This window comes from Eurosta solidaginis, chromosome 4 (genome assembly GCF_040869045.1).
Source record: "Eurosta solidaginis isolate ZX-2024a chromosome 4, ASM4086904v1, whole genome shotgun sequence".
Classification (NCBI taxonomy): Eukaryota; Metazoa; Arthropoda; class Insecta; order Diptera; family Tephritidae; genus Eurosta; species Eurosta solidaginis.
This window is the reverse complement of record NC_090322.1, coordinates 115,203,618-115,226,553: the sequence shown is the minus strand read 5'-3', so window position 1 is coordinate 115,226,553 and position 22,936 is coordinate 115,203,618. Positions and strand designations below refer to the sequence as shown.

Below are 22,936 nucleotides of genomic sequence, written 5' to 3'. Positions count from 1 at the left end.
TACGGTCAACCATGGCTCGTTACTGCAAGACCTGGAAGGGTCTACCCTTCCCCCATGTCTTAAAAGGTGGACCGCAAATTATCTGGGTGGTCGGCAGGCATCGGTGCTATTTAGAAACGAAACATCAAAGCCAAGGAGAATTAAACAAGGGGTGCCACAGGGTGGTGTCCTATCCCCACTTTTGTTTAATTTCTACATATCTAAGCTACCTTCACCACCGGAAGGAGTCACAATCGTTTCCTACGCCGATGACTGCACAGTAATGGCCACAGGCCCAGGCCCACAGATCGATGAGCTATGCAATAAAATAAACGGCTACCTCCCTGATCTCTCCAGTTTTTTCGCCTCGCGAAACCTGGCATTATCACCGACTAAATCTTCCGCGACCTTATTTACAACATGGACGTCCCAAATGTCGACCATTTTGAACATCCACGTCGATGGCTCTACGCTACCGACTGTCCTACACCCCAAAATCTTGGGTGTGACGTTTGATCAGGATCTACATTTTGGTGAGCACGCAGCCGCAATTGTTCCGAGAATTCAGAGCCGTAACAAAATCCTCAAATCCCTTGCTGGCAGTACCTGGGGAAAAGATAAAGAAACGCTCATGACTACATACAAAGCAATTAGCCAGCCGATTACGTGCTACGCGTCACCCATATGGTCGCCAAGCCTAAAAATTACCCACTGGAAGAAGCTACAGGCCTGCCAAAATACTGCTCTCAGAATTGCCACGGGCTGTCTTCTTATGTCCCCAGAACACCATCTACATAATGAGGCGAGAATACCCCCCATCAGGGAAAGAAACGAGATGCTGACCAAACAGTTCCTGTTGAATACCCAGAAACCTGGGCATCCCAACAGACATCTGATTGACGAGCCAGCACCGCCTAGGGGCTTAAGGAGTCATCTCCGTAAGCATTTTGAGGAAATACGGCATCTGAGAACACAGCCGTATGAAGCGAAAAAACATAAGCAGGTCCTTGGTGAACTCCACAAACAGGCGTCGGACCTTTATGCCGGGAATTGCCCGGTGAACCCAGTACTCAAATTAAAGTATCCAAAACTTGCGGAAGAGGAACGCATACTCCCCAGGGAAACGCGTGTCACTCTGGCTCAACTTCGTTCTGGATACTGTAACAGGTTAAACTCTTACCTATCCAGAATCAACCCCGACATACAAAATGTATGCCCCGCTTGCAATGTGTCCCCACATGACACCAACCATCTCTTTAATTGTAATGTGGAACCAACGCCTCTAACACCCCTTTCCCTATGGTCCACCCCTGTTGAAACAGCAAGTTTCCTTGGACTCCCGTTAGAGGATATTGATGACAGTTTGTGATCGGTCGCGTCTGTTAGGTGGGGCGAAGCACTGCTACAACAACAACAACAAAGAAACGCTCATTACCGCTTACAAAGTAATTGGCCAGCCGATTGCGTGCTACGCGTCCCCTTTATGGTCCCCTAGCCTAAAAACTACACACTGGAAGAAGCTACAGGCCTGCCAAAATACTGCTATCAGAACCGCCACGGGATGTCTTCTTATGTCCCCAGAACACCATCTACATAATGAGGCGAGAATACTCCCCATTAGGGAGAGAAATGAAATGCTAAACGAAGTTCCTATTGAATACACAGAAACCTGGGCATCGCAACAGACATCTGATTGATGAGCCAACACCACCCAGGGGCTTAAGGAGTTGTTGTTGTTGTAACGATAAGGTTGCTCCCCGAAGGCTTTGGGGAGTGTTATCGATGGAATGGTCCTTTGCCGGATACAGATCCGGTACGCTCCGGTACCACAGCACCAATAAGGCTGGCCCGACCATCTCGGGAACGATTTATGTGGCCACATTAAACCTTCAGGTCATTCCCCCTCCCCACCCCCCATGTTCCATGAACTCCACAAACAGGCGTCTTATCTTTATGCCAGGAATTGACCGGTGAATGCAGTACTCAAAGAACATACCCAAAACTTGCGGAAGAGGAACGCACACCCCCCTAGGGAAACGAGTCACACTAGCTCAACTTCGTTCTGGATACTGTAACAGGTTGACCTCTTTTTACCTATCCAGAATCAACCTCGATATACAAAATGTGTCCTGCCTGCAATGTGTCCCACGACACCAACCATCTCTTAAATTGCATTGTGGAACAAATGCCCTTACAATCCTATCATTATGGCCCACCGCTTTTGAAACAGCAAGTTTTTGGACTCCCGTTAGAGGACATTGATGACAATTTGTGATTGGTCGCACCTATTGGATAGGGCGAAGCACTGTTAATACATGTCACCCGCATTGGAAGATTTCACAGGAAAAGGTGCGCAACTCTGGCACTTATGTCAACAAGGTGTCCCGTGTCGTTTCTATTTCCAAACCTAATACAATATTCCCAAGCTGTTTTGGAGCCAGCCAGGGTAACTTTTTGAAGTCATTCGATAGAAAAAGTATTCTGCGCAAAAAAATTATTGCTCATTACGGAAAACTATACCGCAACGGCAAATGAAGTTCTGTTGAAGTAACAAACTATAAGATTTGTTTTAAAATTATTTATTAAAAAAGCTTGTATAAATTAACATTTCAAATACGTAGACGAATTAAAAACTGTTACAAACCTCCGCTAGCCCGTTTGATCTTCGCCATCTGGCAGATCCCGAGCTCAAACCACAAAATGTATGACCAAGCAGCCTCCAGTAAATAAAAACAAATTCAACTAATTTGCAGAACGTTCGGGTACGTGTGGGCTCCGAATACCAAAAGTTAAAACTGCAACCCAAGGGAAACTGAGGATTGATAGAGGTGATATATTTCGAATACGGAGAAAAACCATTGTTACAAGTAACTTATCAGAAAACCTAAAAAGGAATAAAAGCTTAAAATACAACATATATACATATATCAAATATATTTGAATGAATCAGACAGTCCAACCCATCATAAGCGCACTTCTGGTGGAAACCGCAAAAGGAAATACAATAAATTTTCATCATACATAAATAAATACGGTATTTATATGCAGAACCTACTTACATGCATACTTGAAATATTACGAAGAACGTATTTAACGACACATTGTACCAATCGCATTATCTGGGAAAGAAATTCAATAATTATAATATGTTTCTGAATTATACACCTAACTATATTTTATAAGTAATTCGGACATTCTATCCATCACTAGCGAACTTCCGGTGGAAACCGCAGAAGGAAATGATAAGAGCTTTCATCAGCGTTAAAATACATGCCATTTGCTCAACGCTATATTTCTACGGCGATGTAGAACCGTATAAGTATAGCCTTGTGCAAAGGGCCATCGATGATGAGACATTCGTCTTCACTTAGATTGGCGAAACGCCATTCGATTGAAAAATAAAATAAAACGTTTAATGCAAATTTATGACCATTTTCGGCATAGTTGATTCAGAAGTCAAGGTTAGCAGCCACATTGGCTGCATATTTAATTAGTACCCTATTACCGTTTCCGAGTAAAATACGAGCTGGTTTTATTGAAATTTAGTATAGAAATTAAAGATACATTTTCTTTTGTTAAATTTTAGGGGTTTTATCAAACTGGTCGCAACCTCCCAATTTACACCTTAAATTGGATTACGATCACCTGTTCTGGAATTTAAGTAGAAGTTTTCTGAATATGAGTAATAGTTTTGGCATCTAGGAAGATTCCTTTACGAACCCTCATTTATATTTTGTATTTAAGTGTGGTGAACTTTGGAAAATTTGACCGCCATATTCTGTATTTCAAAGTGAAACTGCCCAACAGAATTTACATTATTCCAAACTTCGGTACTGTAACACAAGCAAAATGCGGCTGGTTTATACAATACAGTAAGCCAGAACACAAATACATTATTTGGCATATCCCTAAATTACTAATTACCTTTCATGATGCGTCTCACAAGTAGGAACTGGCTTCTTTCAACATTTTCGAGTTATTCTGTAAAAAAAAAAATGTGTATTCGTTTTATATAGTAACATATATAAAATACGCAGTTATATGCAAGACAATATCAGGCCTGTTGAGCTTGAGTTGTTATATAATCGTCACCGAAATTTCAGAAGCAAAATGTCATCATAAATTGGTTTCATATATGCATAACGCACACATTGGCCATCAAAAAAATGGGTATTTCTTGGCTTTAGTTCACAACTGCTAAAACTATACGCCTCTTTTCGACAACACTCCCGATAATTTTGGATGTGTATCATGCTGTCGTATATAATTATCGTGGATTTCTCCTATTTTGATGAACTCAATAGTGCGCGATATATAATTATGATCCTATAGAATCCATACTACACACCTTTTTTGTCATCGGAAACATGCCCAAAGTTCTCGACAACCGGAAAACACCGTATTAGCAGCCAATACCTGAATGAAAACAACGTGGTTAATTACAGCTGAATCTAAAGATCTGACCATTTTCTTTAAAATTCTCAGAAATGCAAATGTCTCAATGAATTTGTCAGAACAGGTCTGTGAATTTTTACTAATTCATCATTTAACTTATTTAATAATCATGTATATGTATGAAATTAAAATCTTACCATTGGCATCAAAATTGGCAAGAAATACTCCGATCACCATATTTTCGTATCGCACAGACCACTATCAAAATTTTTATTAATCCATATGTTCGACAAATGATCCGCTCACTTGAACACCCCATAATTGATAGTCAAAAGGTATTTCAAATATTTCCTGAAATTGAATATCAATATTACAATACGGCAACTTACTATTAAAAAAAAAATGGTTCAAATTATTAAATTTCAGCGTTGCCGACTAATCTTATTCCGGTAATTTGCGTAACACACTGCAATGAAATATACAAGGAAGCACGTAAAAAAGTACCAGACTCAGTCTCGTCATCTGTTATCATCAAGGAATAAGACAAATTTTATAAAAATCAAAGAATAGCTACCACCTTATTTTTATCAAATCTCCATGACACAACTACATTGTAAATTTTACCAAGTAGCGCAACTAACAGCTGATCCGTGAAAATTCGCACATTCACACGCACAGTTCTCGATTCAGTTTCAAAACAAAACTTTAGATTATTTAATTCAAATTTTAAAGTGAGATAATCCTTACAAATTTATGTATACAGAATATAAGGGGGTTTTTTGTCGTTATTAAAACAATAGTTTTATTTATATTAAAGCCTTTATCATTTTTTTTTTTAACTTTGAAAAATCTCCGAACACCATTCCTTCATTATATGACATTCGACTGCCTAGTCCACTGCCTTCCACTCTATTCGCAACATAACCTCTACTTAAGCTGCCAAACTATATAGTAAACAATGCACAACTACTCATGTTGAAATCCGGAAATAGAAAGGCAGAGGCGTAAAATTACATCAAACAAAATGTGTATCATTGTGGATCTTATCCACAATGATGTGTACTAACGTTCACGGTTGCCACACCATGCTTTCATTTGGGACCAAAATTTATCGTATAAAAGGACCTAATCTCAAAGAAAAGGACCCAATTTTTTTATTCTTTAAAATGCCATGCACTTTTACGTTTTCAATCTCGTAGTGAACGGTTCGCTGAAATTCCTTACAGCTCAACCATATGGAAAATTGGGCTTTATAACATGTGGTTGAATACAAATCCAGACCGCAAGGAATTTCACAGCGTTACGCGTGAGTAAAACGTGTTTCGTTTCAAAATCAACATTTTCAACAAATAAAATTAAAAACACTTCATAATTGTGCGTGTTACGAGTTCGTCGTAAAAAAAAAATGCAAATTGTGCAAAAAGATTATATTGCTATCGGGAAAAAATCTGAAAAAAAACATTAAACTAAAAATATGCATTTTGTGCAAAAAATACATATAATTGCTATCGGGCAAAATCAAATTTAACATTAAAATGTTAAATGAAAAAATATAAGTAAAACTTTCGTTTCACATATATTCATACATATATGATAAAAGGAACACATAACGGTATAGAGATTACCTTATATATAAACTGCGATAAAATTGCGATAAAATACATATAACTCCACCAAAGGACAAAAAGAACAAATAACGGGATTGAAAGTTTATTATATATTAATGTACAGTCATGTACACATAACCAGAATGAAAATAAACTCTTTAAAATATATACCTGAGACGACGAAGATACTTTCACAAACCGAAAAATTACCCCAATTGGATAAAAGTCAAATTGAAATAAATGAGACAAATTGAATATAACATGGCGTGGTGCCAAGTAAAAACCAACCCTAATTGAAAATACGAACAATTATAATAATTAATACCACCCTACAAGAATACTGACTATCATATGACTATCATCTGATTGTCAGCAATGTCAACCTAACGATCAGCGCCTCATACAAACTTTCTATCACAAACTTAAGGGGACTTGCGCAAATGTGATGTAAACAACTGTGTACGTGTGAGTTCTTGTCTCCTTCTTATACACCAACATGGCCTACTGACCCTACAAGAAACGCTGATAGTTTTACTAATACACTCACACTTGTAATTGACAATGCTGATCCTGCGATGACGTAAACATTGATACTCAAATTTATGTGTCTTCCTTTTTTCGCTGACGCATGTCCGCATGTACCCAACGACAGCATATAATTATGAAAAAGAACTCAAACTGGGAAAGCTTCGGACGCCTGGTACAGAACAAAAGAACATACAGCAGATACCATTATGCATGTGAGACAGATACATAATTCTCAACGGAATTTAATGAATGCGAGAACAGTTTATCCGATTTAATCATGTTGTCACTACTGACTGTCATATGACAATCAAATGATTATCACGGTTGTTTTGTTATTTTTTAAATTCCGCCATTTTCAACCGACGAAAACCTTTAAAAAAATAAGTTTAAAAAATGAAAAAGAGAGCATTTCAAAGCTCCATGCTAAAAGAAAAAAAATCGAAAATTATATTAAAAAATACCAAAACTGTCTGAATGTGTGGGGCGCACTCAAAAAATTTATACGCGAAAAATAATAGTGGTTAGTGGTGATTCATTTTTAAAGGTGTTTCCGCATGAGGAAAGAGCTCTTCAGTTGTTTTGTTATTTTCTGAATTTAAATTGAACATTCTGAACTCGAATTCTTATAAAATTATTTATTTTAAACAAATAAGAAACACGTATGCTTTTATCACGTACAAAATTAAAAACGTAATGAAATAAAGTAAATAAAAAGCAAAAAGCATTGTTTCATTTTTGGCGGAATATAACAATGGTCATTTATGATAGTATAACAGTCAAACCTGATATCTACAGTAAACTATCATTTATGACACTTAGAGTGTCAGCACTGATCCAGGAAAATGAATGAGAGTGAGCAGTACGGCTTACTTATTTTTTTAAAGGTTTTCGTCGGTTGAAAATGGCGGAATTTAAAAAATAACAAAACAACCGTGATAATCATTTGATTGTCATATGACAGTCAGTAGTGACAACATGATTAAATCGGATAAACTGTTCTCGCATTCATTAAATTCCGTTGAGAATTATGTATCTGTCTCACATGCATAATGGTATCTGCTGTATGTTCTTTTGTTCTGTACCAGGCGTCCGAAGCTTTCCCAGTTTGAGTTCTTTTTCATAATTATATGCTGTCGTTGGGTACATGCGGACATGCGTCAGCGAAAAAAGGAAGACACATAAATTTGAGTATCAATGTTTACGTCATCGCAGGATCAGCATTGTCAATTACAAGTGTGAGTGTATTAGTAAAACTATCAGCGTTTCTTGTAGGGCAAATTGCAAGCTGCTACACATGGTTCTGGCCACCTTGGTACTACCATTGTGTATTAGTGGAGCTAAAATTATACTAATTTTACACAGACGGCTTATTGAATAATAAAGGCAATTTTCTACATTAAGACGCTTATTGAACTCAATCTTCCCTACAAAATTCGAATCTATTATTATTTCATTAGTAGCTAATCGAATGCCTAATGAAGTCAAAAGCACAATGCAACTCTGTTGCCAGCGTTCCGCTTCCGTCTCCGTTTCTTATGCGGCAGTTACCCACCGACGTGTTCCGTACGTAAGGACGTTTGTCGTACGAAGCACGTTTGACCGAACTCTCAAGCCCGTAGGAATCAATGTGTGCGTCTGTGTACATGTACATAACATATTTGTGTGTGTATTGTTTACAGATAAGCACTGTTGCCATTGACCATTTTGCATGTGTGCGAATTTAAACATCAACTTTTTCCAATTTAATTTTTGATATTGTAAAAGGCCGGAATACATATTAAATAAGTATAAATAGATTAAATATTTATAATCAGTACTTTTACATAATTATTTCGAATTATTTTCACAATTTTTCAAACTTTAATTAGGTGTTTTTGCATAAAACTGCAAACGGTCAAAAATTAGCGCACAAAAGTTTACTAGGCAACTCTGTCTAGTGAGAGAGCGATCAGCTGACACGTCCTTACGGAAAAAATCAAAATTGTTTTGATTTCTACGTTCCGGGCTACGTACGTACGGGCGTTGCACGTCGGTGAGTTTTCGTTTACATTGCACACTCATAAGATAGGTCGTGTCAGCTGACACGTTTTTGGTACGTACGTTCGTGAGTAACTGCCGCATTAGTTTTCAAAGCAAATGTCATTGTCTGCATGGCGGAACGATACAAGGTAGCCGCATCGAACAGCTGATTATAACCTTTTTTATTTGATTTGATACATCAACTACCAGCGCAGTACGATTTTGACATTTGTCCATCGAATTTACAAGTATATGGAATTTTTTTTGTTTGTAGGTATGTCACCATGCTCCCACCTTGTATCGTTCCGCCATGATTGTCTGTCTCATCCTTCATACTAATCGAGCAGTTACTTCTGTGTGAAAGCAAAAAATTTACGATTTCATTAGCAGGTGAAATGAGATCATTAAGTTTCTGTGTGAAAACAGTATTACATATACAACAATCTGAAAAAAGAACCATCCGACATACAACCTGGCGTTATGGACTAGCGTCCGTGCCATTCAACCAAACCCAAAAAAAAAAAAGTGCCATGCACATTAAGCGACGCGACACGTATCGACAAAATATTCTTTGCATCTATTCTTATGGAACCATGCATACATAGCGACAGTCGGACGACACGACACAACCAAGTTGACCAATTAAGGTACGCACACATTACGCTGCGCGACACGTAGCGGCAGCGGCGCCTCACAGAGCAACATATTCCGGCAATTCACATTAAGCGGCAATCGAGCGACACTTTGCGGCAAAAGTTTGTATTTATTTTTGTTTGCAAAATGGACGACACAGTTTTTGAAGCTGTAATTATTTAATTTTTATGCGAAGAAGAGGAAAGGAAAAGAAAAGGTCGTGGCTATGGGTCCAAGACATCTCATCCTCAAGATACGAGGAAGGAGAGTTCCACACTCTTTTGCCCAGATTGAAAAAAGATGGTGCAAAATTCTTTGCATGTATTCTTATGAGGTAATTCACACCTAGCGGCAGCAGCACTGCGCGACACTTTCCAACTCGGCTTTTTTGCCTAGTTGATCAAATTTGCCGCTCTGTGCCGGGTCGCGCAGTGCTGCCGGCGCTGGGTGTGAATTGCCTCATAAGAATACATGCAAAGAATATTTTGTAGTGCAGTGCAGTCCTGCGTAGTGCAGCCTAATGTGGCCTTACCTTTAAGCAAAAATGCCGCGAATATTTTGTGGAACGTGTCGCTACGAGTCGCGTCGCTTGGTGTGCGCGCACTTTTACAAACAGTTCCAACAGGCGGGTGTTCCAATTTTTTTAAATTTAATTCTCTAAAGTGCGTACACACTAAGCGACGCGACACGTAGAGCCACGTTCCACAAAATATTCGCGGCAGTTTTGCCTAAGGCAAGGTGCACCCGAGGTTACGCGTCATAGACACTGCAGGCGAAATTTGTACGCTTTGATGCCGAACACATGTATTTGAATGGAGAGCTGCATACGAGGCGTCAGCCTCATGAAAGCGACAAAGCATGAAATTTTCGTGTAGCTAAGGATAGCAATGTTGGTCGCTGAGCGTACGTACACTTGAAAAAAAGGAAGGACAAGAAGTTTGTTTATATTTTTTTATGCAAATTTGTGTAATTAGTTAAAAAAATGTTACTTTAGTTAATAAAAGTGCGTGAAAGTTATATTACCAAAGCGAAAAAGAGTATTAAACACCACAACAGCTTGGTTAGACACTGTTGAAGCGTTTAAAAGGCCAAAAAGTGTTGGAAACTAGAAATCGCCCTTTTCCCTAGTCCGCGGTGGTTTAAAATTGCCTTTCATAATTTACAAAGGCACGGGGATGCAAACAACGTTTAATACCTATTTTCCTTTGGCTTCGGGGACGGATATAGCTGAAGAAATTTAATTTTTTATTTTTTTTTTCAATAATTGTTTGTTTTTTGTAGCGACGCTCGAAAGTAGCTTCGTGTGCAGATCTTGAGGCGTAGAGAAATTGTAGCTATATGAAATATCTTGTACGCGTCTATAACGCGTAGCCTCGTGTGCACCTTGCCTAAAAGAATGTGCTTCCATAAGAATACATGCAAAGAATATTTTGTCGCTACGTGTCGCGTCGCTTAGTGTGCACGTATTTTAGCTTTTTGGACAAAAATTGTCCTTTCCTACCTCACAAATCACTTACATGCGCATTCACGAGTTCAAAATTGATCCGTTCTGCGCACCTACGTCACACTGGACTGCTTGAGCGAATGAAAGAAAGAGAGAAAAAAAACAAGAGCTAAAGGAAAATGATGTAAAAATTGCCCACAAAAACACCCTACAAGAAACGCTGATAGTTTTACTAATACACTCACCATGGTTCAACTATATACAGGTTGGCTCATCTGTAAAGCAACAAAATATGTCTGTTCAAATTGTCGAAATCTGTGTATTGGTGTTGGTGCGAATGGTATGGAATGGAAACATAAAACTTAGCAGTTTTTGTATGTGTAAGTAAAATGTTGCCAATGTGTTGGTTTCATTTTGAGTTTGCCATCTCCTTTTGACAATCCCTTCGACCATGCAATGACATAAATAAAATCAGCTGATGAGATGAGCCAACCTGTACATAATTGAACCATGTACACTCACACTTGTAATTGACAATGCTGATCCTGCGATGACGTAAACATTGATACTCAAATTTATGTATGTTCCTTTGTTCGCACACGCATGTCCGCATGTACCCAACGACAGCCTATAATCATGAAAAAGGACTCAAACTGGGAAAGCTTCGGACACCTGGTACAGAACAAAAGAACATACAGCAGATACCAGTATGCATGTGAGACAGACACATAATTCTCAACGGAATTTTATGTATGCGAGAACAGTTTATCCGATTTAATCATGTTGTCACTACTGACTGTCATATGACAATCAAATGATTATCACGGTTGTTTTGTTATTTTTTAAATTCCGCCATTTTCAAACGACGCATGAGGAAACCGCTCTTCTGTTGTTTTCTTATTTTCTGAATTTAAATTGACCATTCTGAACTCGAATTCTTATAAAAATATTTGATTTAAACAAATAAGAAGCACGTATGCTTTTATCACGTACAAAATTAAAAACGTACTGAAATTAAGTAAATAAAAAGCAAATAGCATTGTTTCATTTTTGGCGGAATATAACAATGGTCATTTGTGATAGCATAACAGTCAAACCTGATATCTACACTAAACTATCATTTATGACACTTTTGATAGTTTGAGTGTCAGCACTGATCCAGGAAAAGAATGAGAGTGAGCAGTACGGATATATACTTAATCAGGAGACAAAAACTCACACGTACACAGTTGTTTACATCACATTTGCGCAAGTCCCCTTAAGTTTATGATAGAAAGTTTGTATGAGGCGCTGATCGTTAGGTTGACATTGCTGACAATCAGATGATAGTCATATGATAGTCAGTATTCTTGTAGGGCAGCTGATCTTTTGTTTACATTCGCAATGCGCAATCTTGTGAGTGTGGTTTGTGCTCCTACCCTATTTGGTCCACTGGTCCCTTTTAGGCTGTAATCAAGAATTTCGTCCTTTTGTTTTTAATACGCTTATATTCAGGGCTGTCATGGAATCCAATTGTTGTCGGAGTCGGATTTAAAAACGACAAAAAAATTACTTTGGTGTAATGAAATCTAATGTTATCGGTTTAATGTTCGAATTGGAATTAGTGTCGGGTTTAAGGGCCCATTACTGATATTTAGCATAGACTTGACTTGGCGTAAACTTGGCAACTTAGCCACGATTATACTCCACTTAGCGCATACAATCTGGCATCACAATCAGCTTTGACTTTTATTTTTAAATAAATGTCAATTTGTATGACAAAATGTCAAAATGAAATGGAAACAAACAAATGGCATCTCAAAATGTAAACGTCACTTAGAACTTACATAGAAAATCAAAATTCAACAGACTTCTAAGTCAAGTTAGGTGTTCCCAGTAACATAAAATGTTCATTTAACAGAACTGTAAGTGACAGTTCTCAAGTCAACTATATGCTAAGTATCAGTAATGGGCCCTTTAGGTGTCACAGAATCCGATAATATCGATTTTGCTATCGGAAACAAACCATGCGCATTGGGCACCCTTCAAAAAAACGCGAGTTTTCCACAAATAATGTAAGGAACACTCCTTTGGGAGCATAGTACAGGTCTACAAGTAGGATATGTAGAAGGACGCACATACACAGCCACGCTCACCTGATAAAATGCTTGTTCTTGTTCGTTTTTTTTTGTGGATGCTATTTGGCACTGTTGTACTTCTTAGCAACAAAAAAAATTTAGTAGTTGCTATCGAAAACTGCTTAAAATTTTTATTGTTATATTACAAAGAAATATACTTATTTACTTTCAAACGAGCACTTAATTACATCTTTCTTTAATATCCATATATTTTGGACAATTTTATTTAACAAATTGTGATACTTTATTACCGGGGAAGATTGCTAAAACACGACCAAAACCGTCGGGGGAGGTATTAATAGACGCGTTTTTGCCTCGCTTCCAATAATTCGAATACTTTTCTGCCTTTGGACTATTGATAACAGGACAAAACGCGTATTTTCATTTTTTCCGCTTTTTTGGACGGGTTATTGCAGTCGACCTCGGTTTCAAACTGTTTTCCGCGGAGAACTTTTGAACGGGTAGAAAAACTTAACTCCCGTGTTTGTATTCTTAATACTGGAATAACTACGCGTCCTCAGATACCCCAATTGAAGACTTTTTTTTATAATTTTCTATGGGTGCACTTAAAATTTCCTACTAAATTCGTTCAAAAAAATTTACCATCACAGCAACCCATATCTAATATTCCGATCCCTTTTTTGCTTCCCTGTGTCGCTTTCGATGAAGCAACCCCGGTAATTTTGACACTTCGTTCAGTGTCAAAACTCATGTTCCACGCAGGTTCCACTGGGTTCCACGCTAGTTTGACACTGACCGAAGTGTCAAACTGCCGTGTGTTAAGGCTCCATTACTGATACTTAGCATAGACTTGACTTGACTTGGCGTAAATTTGGCAACTTAGCCACGATTATACTCCACTTGGCGCATAAAATCTGGCATCATAATCAGCGTTGAAATTTATTTTTAAATAAATGTCAATTTGTATGACAAAATGTCAAAATGAAATGGAAACAAACAAATGGCATCTCAAAATGTAAACGTCACTTAGAACTTACATAGAAAATCAAAATTCAACAGACTTCAAAGTCAAGTTAAGTTTTGAGTAATCAGTAACATGCAATGTTAATTTAACAGAACTGTAAGTGACAGTTCGCAAGCCAAGTCAAGTCTATGCTAAGTATCAGTAATGGAGCCTTTAGAAAGGGAAAGAAATTGTTTCCCTCTCATACATATCATACTTGTAAACCTGTACAATGTTTGGGAGTATAGGAGTATTCCAAAACTAATCTGTATTCATACAAAAAACGTGCTCCAATTAACATTGCGATGTCCTAGGAGAGGATTAGGTGATCCCACTCTCGCTTTGTTTGTGGTATTCCATAGAGTACATACGTGAGAGTACTTTCCAAACTACTTTCACTGTAGTACTCCATAGAGCACCCACAGAGGATCATATGCCAAAGTACTAAAGAGGAATTGTGTCGGAAAGACTTATCGGAGTGAATTTAATTTAAAATGATGGTAAATGAAGAGGGGCAATACAATGGTAGTAGTGCAGTTTACGGTACCCACCCTGAAGTTGGGCCAAAATTGTATCTCTGTCCAGAGACATTTGCAGTTGAAGTTGTCGAGTTTAATGTGGTTGTTGTTGTGGAGGTACTCACAAAAAAAAATTGAGCATCACCGTGGCGGTAGCCACGGTTATACCACACACCCGGACTTGGCATGGCATAGCCCAGGGTTATATTTTATAAGCGCGGCCGAAGGCCGCCAAAGTAAAAATACTATGGATCCCACCCCCGGTTTCGGAGGTACCCGCGGGTCTTTTTCGGTCTTTCGTTAATATTTTTTGAACGAGTTAAAATTTTTTTTTCCGCCTTCGGATTATTAGTACTGATGTCAAGACGCGTCGTTTGACACCTCTCGATATTTTTGGTAACGTATTAGCAGTCGACCCCTCAACTAGACTATTACCCTCTCGATATTTTTGGATGCGTATTAGCAGTGTCATGATTTAAAGAATTACCCAGTACCCAAATCGAATTTGGGCTACGAGTGACACGCGTATCCCTAGGGAGAGTTCTGGTTATTTTTCTTTAAAAACTGTGTTCGCCGGTCAGTTCCTGTCATAGAGGTCCGACACATGTTTGTGGATATCACTGAGAACCTGTGTTTTTACCTCATACGGCTGTGTTGTAGCAGTGCTTCGCCCCATCCAATAGGCGTAACTGATCACAAATTGTCATCAATATCCTCTAACGGGGGTCCAAGGAAACTTGCTGTTTCAACAGGGGTGGACCATAAGAGCGGCGCCTCCCAAGGCAGTTTGTTATGTGTACCAGAGCGACTCGGGATTTTCCCGACCAAGGACTGTCATTTCAGTGTAACCCCATTTAATTTGTTGCGTCCCTCACACAAATTGTCATCCTCACAGCAGTACCTTTCAGCGGGACTATTCTCTTGCTCCAGGAAGCTATCGAATCCAATCCGGGTCCGTCTCCTAACCCCTGTCCTGAGAAATGGTTTTGCTGCGTCTGCCGGATAGGAATCTTTAGGACGGTCATACTGTTGTCAGTGAGCCTCGCGTAAGTGATGGTTGCATCTGACAGGTTGTTCTGGACTAGATCTCAAAACAAGACGTCCACGTAACTTCTATAAATCTTTTGCGCCTCCTTGCTGTTCACGCCCAAGGGCGTCCCGTAGTATACGCCTTAGTGCGCCCCCCTCTACCTTCCAGCAGCCCCGCTGCTCAGCAAGCCACAACAAATACCCGCTGTTGCTCGCGCCCCACGGCGCCAACAACTCATACGGCTGCTCCCACTCACCTATAATTTCCGTAGTAGAGTTGGAAGCAATGCTGAGCAGCAGCCCCTGCCCCGTCTTCTCCCCCCCTCTCCCTCTTTTCCGGCAGCAATCGTGTAGGTCAGGGAAACAGACTCTTAGTCCCTACCTCCTTTTGCACCGTTTGCCAGCACATGTTTGCAATATCCGCCCAATGTAGCTCCTGCCTTGGACGGTGCCACTTTCCTAGATGTAATGGATTAACTGGGAAGATCACGGAGATAGTCGATTTCATGAAGCGGCACAATATCCGCATTGCTGCGATTCAATAGAGTAAACTCACAGCTAGATCTGCTCTGCAGACCTGTTCTGGGTATAATGTCAATGAAAAGATCGCGAGAGCGGAAATGGAGGCGGCCTCGGGTTTATCATACACCACTCTGTGCAATATCATATATTTGATCCCGACATCGGCCGCAGGGACAGTGTCTTAGAACATCAAGACTTATCTGTCCGGTCAGGCTATGCAAACCTAGAAATCATCAACATCTACATCCCTACTGCAACCCTGTTGCCCCAGTGGATACCGCGCTAATATCAGCGCCTTACTCACTGGCAATAAACGCATCATCTTGGGCGATTTCAATGCCCATCACGATGTATGGCATTCAAACTTGCAGGCGGACAGCAGAGGTGAGATGTTGCGGGATCAAATAGAAGAAACGACGTTCTGCACAATAAACGGAGACGCCCCCACTCGTATGGTAGGAAGCTGCCACAGTTCGCCAGATCCGACCCCCGGTTTCGGGGGTACCCGCGAACCAACGCCTCTAACACCCCTTTCATTATGGTCCACCCCTGTTGAAACAGCAAGTTTCCTTGGACTCCCGTTAGAGGAAATTGATTACAATTTGTGATCGGTCGCAACTATTAGGCGGAACGAAGAACTGCTACAACAACAACAACAGCTCGACCCCCGCGACCCCAAATAAGGGATATACACCAACGCATCAGAATGCTTGTAGATGAGCACAAGCGGGCGAAATGGGAGGAGAAACCTAAGCGGTTGTAACCTCTCTGCCGGTGTAGGTAAACTTTGGTCCACCGTAAAGTCCCTATCGAATCCGTCCAAGCACAACGCCAAAATTTCCATCGCGTTTGGCGATAAAGTGCTGTCAAATGCGAAAAAATGCGCGAGCGCTTTCTGCCGACAATGTATAATACATTCTACGGTTGGCAAAGTTAGACGGAGGGCCAACAGACGCGCACATCAACATAAATTCCGGGCGTCTAGAATTACCATCACCGTCAAAGAGCTTGAGGACGCCGTCGGTCATGCTAAACCATCCAAAGCAGTGGGCCCAGACGTCATAGCCATGCCGATGCTTAAAAGCCTAGGGAAAGAGGGTTTCAAATATTTAGCACATGTCTTCAACCTGTCTCTTTCCACCATTGTCATTCCGAAAAATGAAAAATGGCCGCTACTAAAGCCTGGGAAACCAGCTAACATAGGAGAGTCATATCGCCCGATATCGCTCCTATCGCCAGTAGCCAAGACGCTTGAAGCCATTTTGCTCCCCTATTTCAAAGCAAATTTGCAACTAGCCTGTCATCAGCATGGCTTTAGAAAACTGCATAGCTCGCTAAATGCCATTAGCACCCAGATAAATTGCGGTTTAAATCAAAACCCCCACCATAGAACAGTACTCGTTGCGCTAGATCTATCAAAAGCTTTTGATACGGTCAACCATGGCACGTTACTGCAAGACCTAGAAGGGTCTACCCTTCCCCCATGTCTTAAAAGGTGGACCGCAAATTATCTGGGTGGTCGGCAGGCATCGGTGCAATTTAAAAACGAAACATCAAAACCAAGAAGAATTAAACAAGGGGTGCCACATGGTGGTGTCCTATCCTCACTTTTGTTTAACTTCTACATATCAAAGCTACCTTCGCCGATGACTGCATAATAATGGCCACAGGGCCAGGCCCACAGATCGATAAGCTTTGCAACAGAATAAACGGCTACCTCCCTGATCTCTCCAGTTTTTTCGTCTCGCGAAACCTGGCATTATCACCGACTAAACCTTCCGCGACTTTATTTACAACATGGACGTCCCAAATGTCGACCATTTTGAACATCCACGTCGATGGCACTACGCTGCCGGTAATTCTATACGACAGCATGACACTGCTAATACGCGTCCAAAAATATTAAGAGAGGTGTCAAACGACGCGTCTTAACATCAATATTAATAATCCGAAACCGGAAAATAAAAATGTTTACTCGTTTAAAAGATATTAACGAAAAACCGAAAAATTACCCGCGGGTCCCTCCGAAACCGGGGGTGAAATCCATAGTATTTTTGCGCAGAACCTTTCTGCATTGGCAGCCTTCGGCCGCGCTTATAAAAAATTACCCTGGGTGGGTCCAACACCGGTTTGGAGACCAAAACTATATCCGCGCAAAACAGTTACATATGTGCACAATTATGTTTGTGGGTACCCCAACATTACCACAACCACATGAAAATCGCCAACTTCCAACTGCAAATATATCCGGACAGAGATACAATTTTTATTTTCCGGTTTCGGATTATTGTTGTCGCGATTAATACCTACGCGTCTTTTGACACCTCTTTCGATATTTTTGGACGCGTATTAGCACTGTCATGCTGTCGTATAGAATTACCACGGTGCCGAATGTCCCAAACCCCAAAATCTTGGGTGTGACGTTTCATCAGGATCTAGATTTTGGTGAGCAAGCAGCCGCAATTGTACGGAAAATCCAGTGCCGTAATAAAATCCTCAAATCTCTTGCTGGCAGTACTTGGGGAAAAGACAAAGAAACGCTCATTACCGCTTACAAAGTAATTGGCCAGCCGATTGCGTGCTACGCGTCCCCTTTATGGTCCCCAAGCCTAAAAACTACACACTGGAAGAAGCTACAGGCCTGCCAAAATACTGCTCTCAGAACCGCCACGGGATGTCTTCTTATGTCCCCAGAACACCATCTACATAATGAGGCGAGAATACTCCCCATTAGGGAGAGAAATGAAATGCTAAACGAAGTTCCTATTGAATACCCAGAAACCTGGGCATCGCAACAGACATCTGATTGATGAGCCAACACCACCCAGGGGCTTAAGGAGTTGTTGTTGTTGTAGCGATAAGGTTGCTCCCCGAAGGCTTTGGGGAGTGTTATCGATGGAATGGTCCTTTGCCGGATACAGATCCGGTACCACAGCACCAATAAGGCTGGCCCGACCATCTCGGGAACGATTTATGTGGCCACATTAAACCTTCAGGTCATTCCCCCTCCCCACCCCCCAAGTTCCATGAACTCCACAAACAGGCGTCTTATCTTTATGCCAGGAATTGACCGGTGAATGCAGTACTCAAAGAACATACCCAAAACTTGCGGAAGAGGAACGCACACCCCCCTAGGGAAACGAGAGTCACACTAGCTCAACTTCGTTCTGGATACTGTAACAGGTTGACCTCTTTTTACCTATCCAGAATCAACCTCGATATACAAAATGTGTCCTGCCTGCAATGTGTCCCACGACACCAACCATCTCTTTAATTGTAATGTGGAACAAATGCCCTTACAATCCTATCATTATGGCCCACCGCTTTTGAAACAGCAAGTTTTTGGACTCCCGTTAGAGGACATTGATGACAATTTGTGATTGGTCGCACCTATTGGATGGGGCGAAGCACTGTTAATACATGTCACCCGCATTGGAAGATTTCACAGGAAAAGGTGCGCAACTCTGGCACTTATGTCAACAAGGTGTCCCGTGTCGTTTCTATTTCCAAACCTAATACAATATTCCCAAGCTGGTTTTGGAGCCAGCCAGGGTAACTTTTTGAAGTCATTCGATAGAAAAAGTATTCTGCGCAAAAAAATTATTGCTCATTACGGAAAACTATACCGCAACGGCAAATGAAGTTCTGTTGAAGTAACAAACTATAAGATTTGTTTTAAAATTATTTATTAAAAAAGCTTGTATAAATTAACATTTCAAATACGTAGACGAATTAAAAACTGTTACAAACCTCCGCTAGCCCGTTTGATCTTCGCCATCTGGCAGATCCCGAGCTCAAACCACAAAATGTATGACCAAGCAGCCTCCAGTAAATAAAAACAAATTCAACTAATTTGCAGAACGTTCGGGTACGTGTGGGCTCCGAATACCAAAAGTTAAAACTGCAACCCAAGGGAAACTGAGGATTGAGAGGTGATATATTTCGAATACGGAGAAAAACCATTGTTACAAGTAACTTATCAGAAAACCTAAAAAGGAATAAAAGCTTAAAATACAACATATATCAAATATATTTGAATGAATCAGACAGTCCAACCCATCAAAAGCGCACTTCTGGTGGAAACCGCAAAAGGAAATACAATAAATTTTCATCATACATAAATAAATACGGTATTTATATGCAGAACCTACTTACATGCATACTTGAAATATTACGAAGAACGTATTTAACGACACATTGTACCAATCGCATTATCTGGGAAAGAAATTCAATAATTATACTGTTTCTGAATTATACACCTAACTATATTTTATAAGTAATTCAGACATTCTATCCATCACTAGCGAACTTCCGGTGGAAACCGCAAAAGGAAATGATAAGAGCTTTCATCAGCGTTAAAATACATGCCATTTGCTCAACGCTATATTTCTACGGCGATGTAGAACCGTATAAGTATAGCCTTGTGCAAAGGGCCATCGATGATGAGACATTCGTCTTCACTTAGATTGGCGAAACGCCATTCGATTGAAAAATAAAATAAAACGTTTAATGCAAATTTATGACCATTTTCGGCATAGTTGATTCAGAAGTCAAGGTTAGCAGCCAACCGTTTCCTATTACCGTTTCCGAGTAAAATACGAGCTGGTTTTATTGAAATTTAGTATAGAAATTAAAGATACATTTTCTTTTGTTAAATTTTAGGGGTTTTATCAAATTGGTCGCAACCTCCCAATTTACACCTTAAATTGGATTACGATCACCTGTTCTGGAATTTAAGTAGAAGCTTTCTGAATATGAGTTATAGTTTTGGCATCTAGGAAGATTCCTTTACGAACCCTCATTTATATTTTGTATTTAAGTGGTGAACTTTGGAAAAAGTGAAACTGCCTAACAGAATTTACATTATTCCAAACTTCGGTACTGTAACACAAGCAAAATGCGGCTGGTTTATACAATACAGTAAGCCAGAACACAAATATATTATTTGGCATATCCCTAAATTACTAATTACCTTTCATGATGCGTCTCACAAGTAGGAACTGGCTTCTTTCAACATTTTCGAGTTATTCTGTAAAAAAAAAAATGTGTATTCGTTTTATATAGTAACATATATAAAATACGCAGTTATATGCAAGACAATATCAGGCCTGTTGAGCTTGAGTTGTTATATAATCGTCACCGAAATTTCAGAAGCAAAATGTCATCATAAATTGGTTTCATATATGCATAACGCACACATTGGCCATCAAAAAAATGGGTATTTCTTGGCTTTAGTTCACAACTGCTAAAACTATACGCCTCTTTTCGACACCACTCCCGATAATTTTGGATGTGTATCATGCTGTCGTATATAATTATCGTGGATTTCTCCTATTTTGATGAACTCAATAGTGCGCGATATATAATTATGATCCTATAGAATCCATACTACACACCTTTTTTGTCATCGGAAACATGCCCAAAGTTCTCGACAACCGGAAAACACCGTATTAGCAGCCAATACCTGAATGAAAACAACGTGGTTAATTACAGCTGAATCTAAAGATCTGAATATTTTCTTTAAAATTCTCAGAAATGCAAATGTCTCAATGAATTTGTCAGAACAGGTCTGTGAAATTTTACTAATTCATCATTTAACTTATTTAATAATCATGTATATGTATGAAATTAAAATCTTACCATTGGCAAGAAATACTCCGATCACCATATTTTCGTATCGCACAGAATTTTTATTATCCATATGTTCGACAAATGATCCACTCACTTGAAGACCCCATAATTGCTAGTCAAAAGGTATTTCAAATATGTCCTGAAATTGAATATCAATATTACAATACGGCAACTTACTATTAAAAAAAAATGGTTCAAATTATTAAATTTCAGCGTTGCAGACTAATCTTATTCCGGTAATTTGCGTAACACACTGCAATGAAATATACAAAGAAGTACGTAATAAAGTACCAGACTCAGTCTCGTCATCTGTTATCATCAAGGAATAAGACAAATTTAATAAAAATCAAAGAATAGCTACCACCTTATTTTTATCAAATCTCCTTGACACAACTACTCATGTTGAAATCCGGAAATAGAAAGGCAGAGGCGTAAAATTACATCAAACAAAATGTGTATCATTGTGGATCTTATCTACAATGATGTGTACTAACGTTCACGGTTGCCACACCATGCTTTCATTCGGGACCACAATTTATCGTATAAAAGGACCTAATCTCAAAGAAAAGGACCCAATTTTTTTATTCTTTAAAGTGCCATGCACTTTTGCGTTTTCGATCTCGTAGTGAACGGTTCGCTGAAATTCCTTGCAGCTCAACCATATGGAAAATTGGGCTTTATAACATGTGGTTGAGTACAAATCCAGACCGCAAGGAATTTCACAGCGTTACGCGTGAGTAAAACGTGTTTCGTTTCAAAATCAACATTTTCAACAAATAAAATTAAAAACACTAAATAATTGTGCGTGTTACGAATTCGTCGTAAAAAAAAAATGCAAATTGTGCAAAAAGATTATATTGCTATCGGGCAAAAATCTGAAAAAAAAACATTAAACAAAAATATTCATTTTGTGCAAAAAATACATATAATTGCTATCGGGCAAAATCAAATTTAACATTAAAATGTTAAATGAAAAAATATAAGTAAAACTTTCGTTTTACATATATTCATACATATATGATAAAAGGAACACATAACGGAATAGAGATTACCTTATATATAAACTGCGATAACATTGCGATAAAATACATATAACTCCACCAAAGGACAAAAAGAACAAATAACGGGATTGAAAATTTATTATATATTAATGTACAGTCATGTACACATAACCAGAATGAAAATAAACTCTTTAAAATATATACCTGAGACGACGAAGATACTTTCACACCCCAGCGGGTTAGGGGATCAGAATATATCCGCGGTAGGTATGCCTGTCGTAAGAGGCGACTAAAATACCAGATTCAAGGGGCTGTGTAGCGCAACCCTTCAGGTTGCCAGCGCAATATATAGCTTCTCCAAACCCAATTGTCAGCCTCAGCTATCCGCGGCGAATCCTGTTTCACTAACAGACGAGGCTCTGGCGACCCCGAGCTCCTCATGGAACTTGGGGGTAGGGAGGGAGGGAATGGCCTGAAGGTTTAATGTGGCCACATAAATCGTTCCCGAGATGGTCGGGCTAGCACCTTAAATCAAAGATGCCATTGAAA

At 39.5% G+C, this 22,936-nt stretch overlaps 2 long non-coding RNA genes across 5 annotated transcripts; both read right to left on the bottom strand.

Annotated features, from left to right (window-relative positions):
* Positions 1-2,542: 2,542 nt before the first annotated feature.
* On the bottom strand, positions 2,543-21,824 carry LOC137250170 (uncharacterized). 4 transcript variants are annotated; one of them, XR_010952823.1, is made up of 6 exons: positions 21,751-21,824; positions 4,572-4,725; positions 4,328-4,395; positions 3,904-3,960; positions 3,039-3,098; positions 2,543-2,863 (listed from the first exon to the last, which is right to left on the bottom strand). It is a non-coding gene; the product is annotated as an uncharacterized lncRNA (long non-coding RNA). The 4 variants fall into 4 exon arrangements; XR_010952825.1 differs by lacking the exon at positions 21,751-21,824 and adding an exon at positions 4,879-4,984; XR_010952824.1 differs by lacking the exon at positions 21,751-21,824 and adding an exon at positions 4,952-4,984.
* LOC137250172 (uncharacterized) lies at positions 19,425-21,744 on the bottom strand. The gene is made up of 5 exons (XR_010952826.1): positions 21,396-21,744; positions 21,152-21,219; positions 20,728-20,784; positions 19,911-19,970; positions 19,425-19,743 (listed from the first exon to the last, which is right to left on the bottom strand). It is a non-coding gene; the product is annotated as an uncharacterized lncRNA (long non-coding RNA).
* Positions 21,825-22,936: the final 1,112 nt, after the last annotated feature.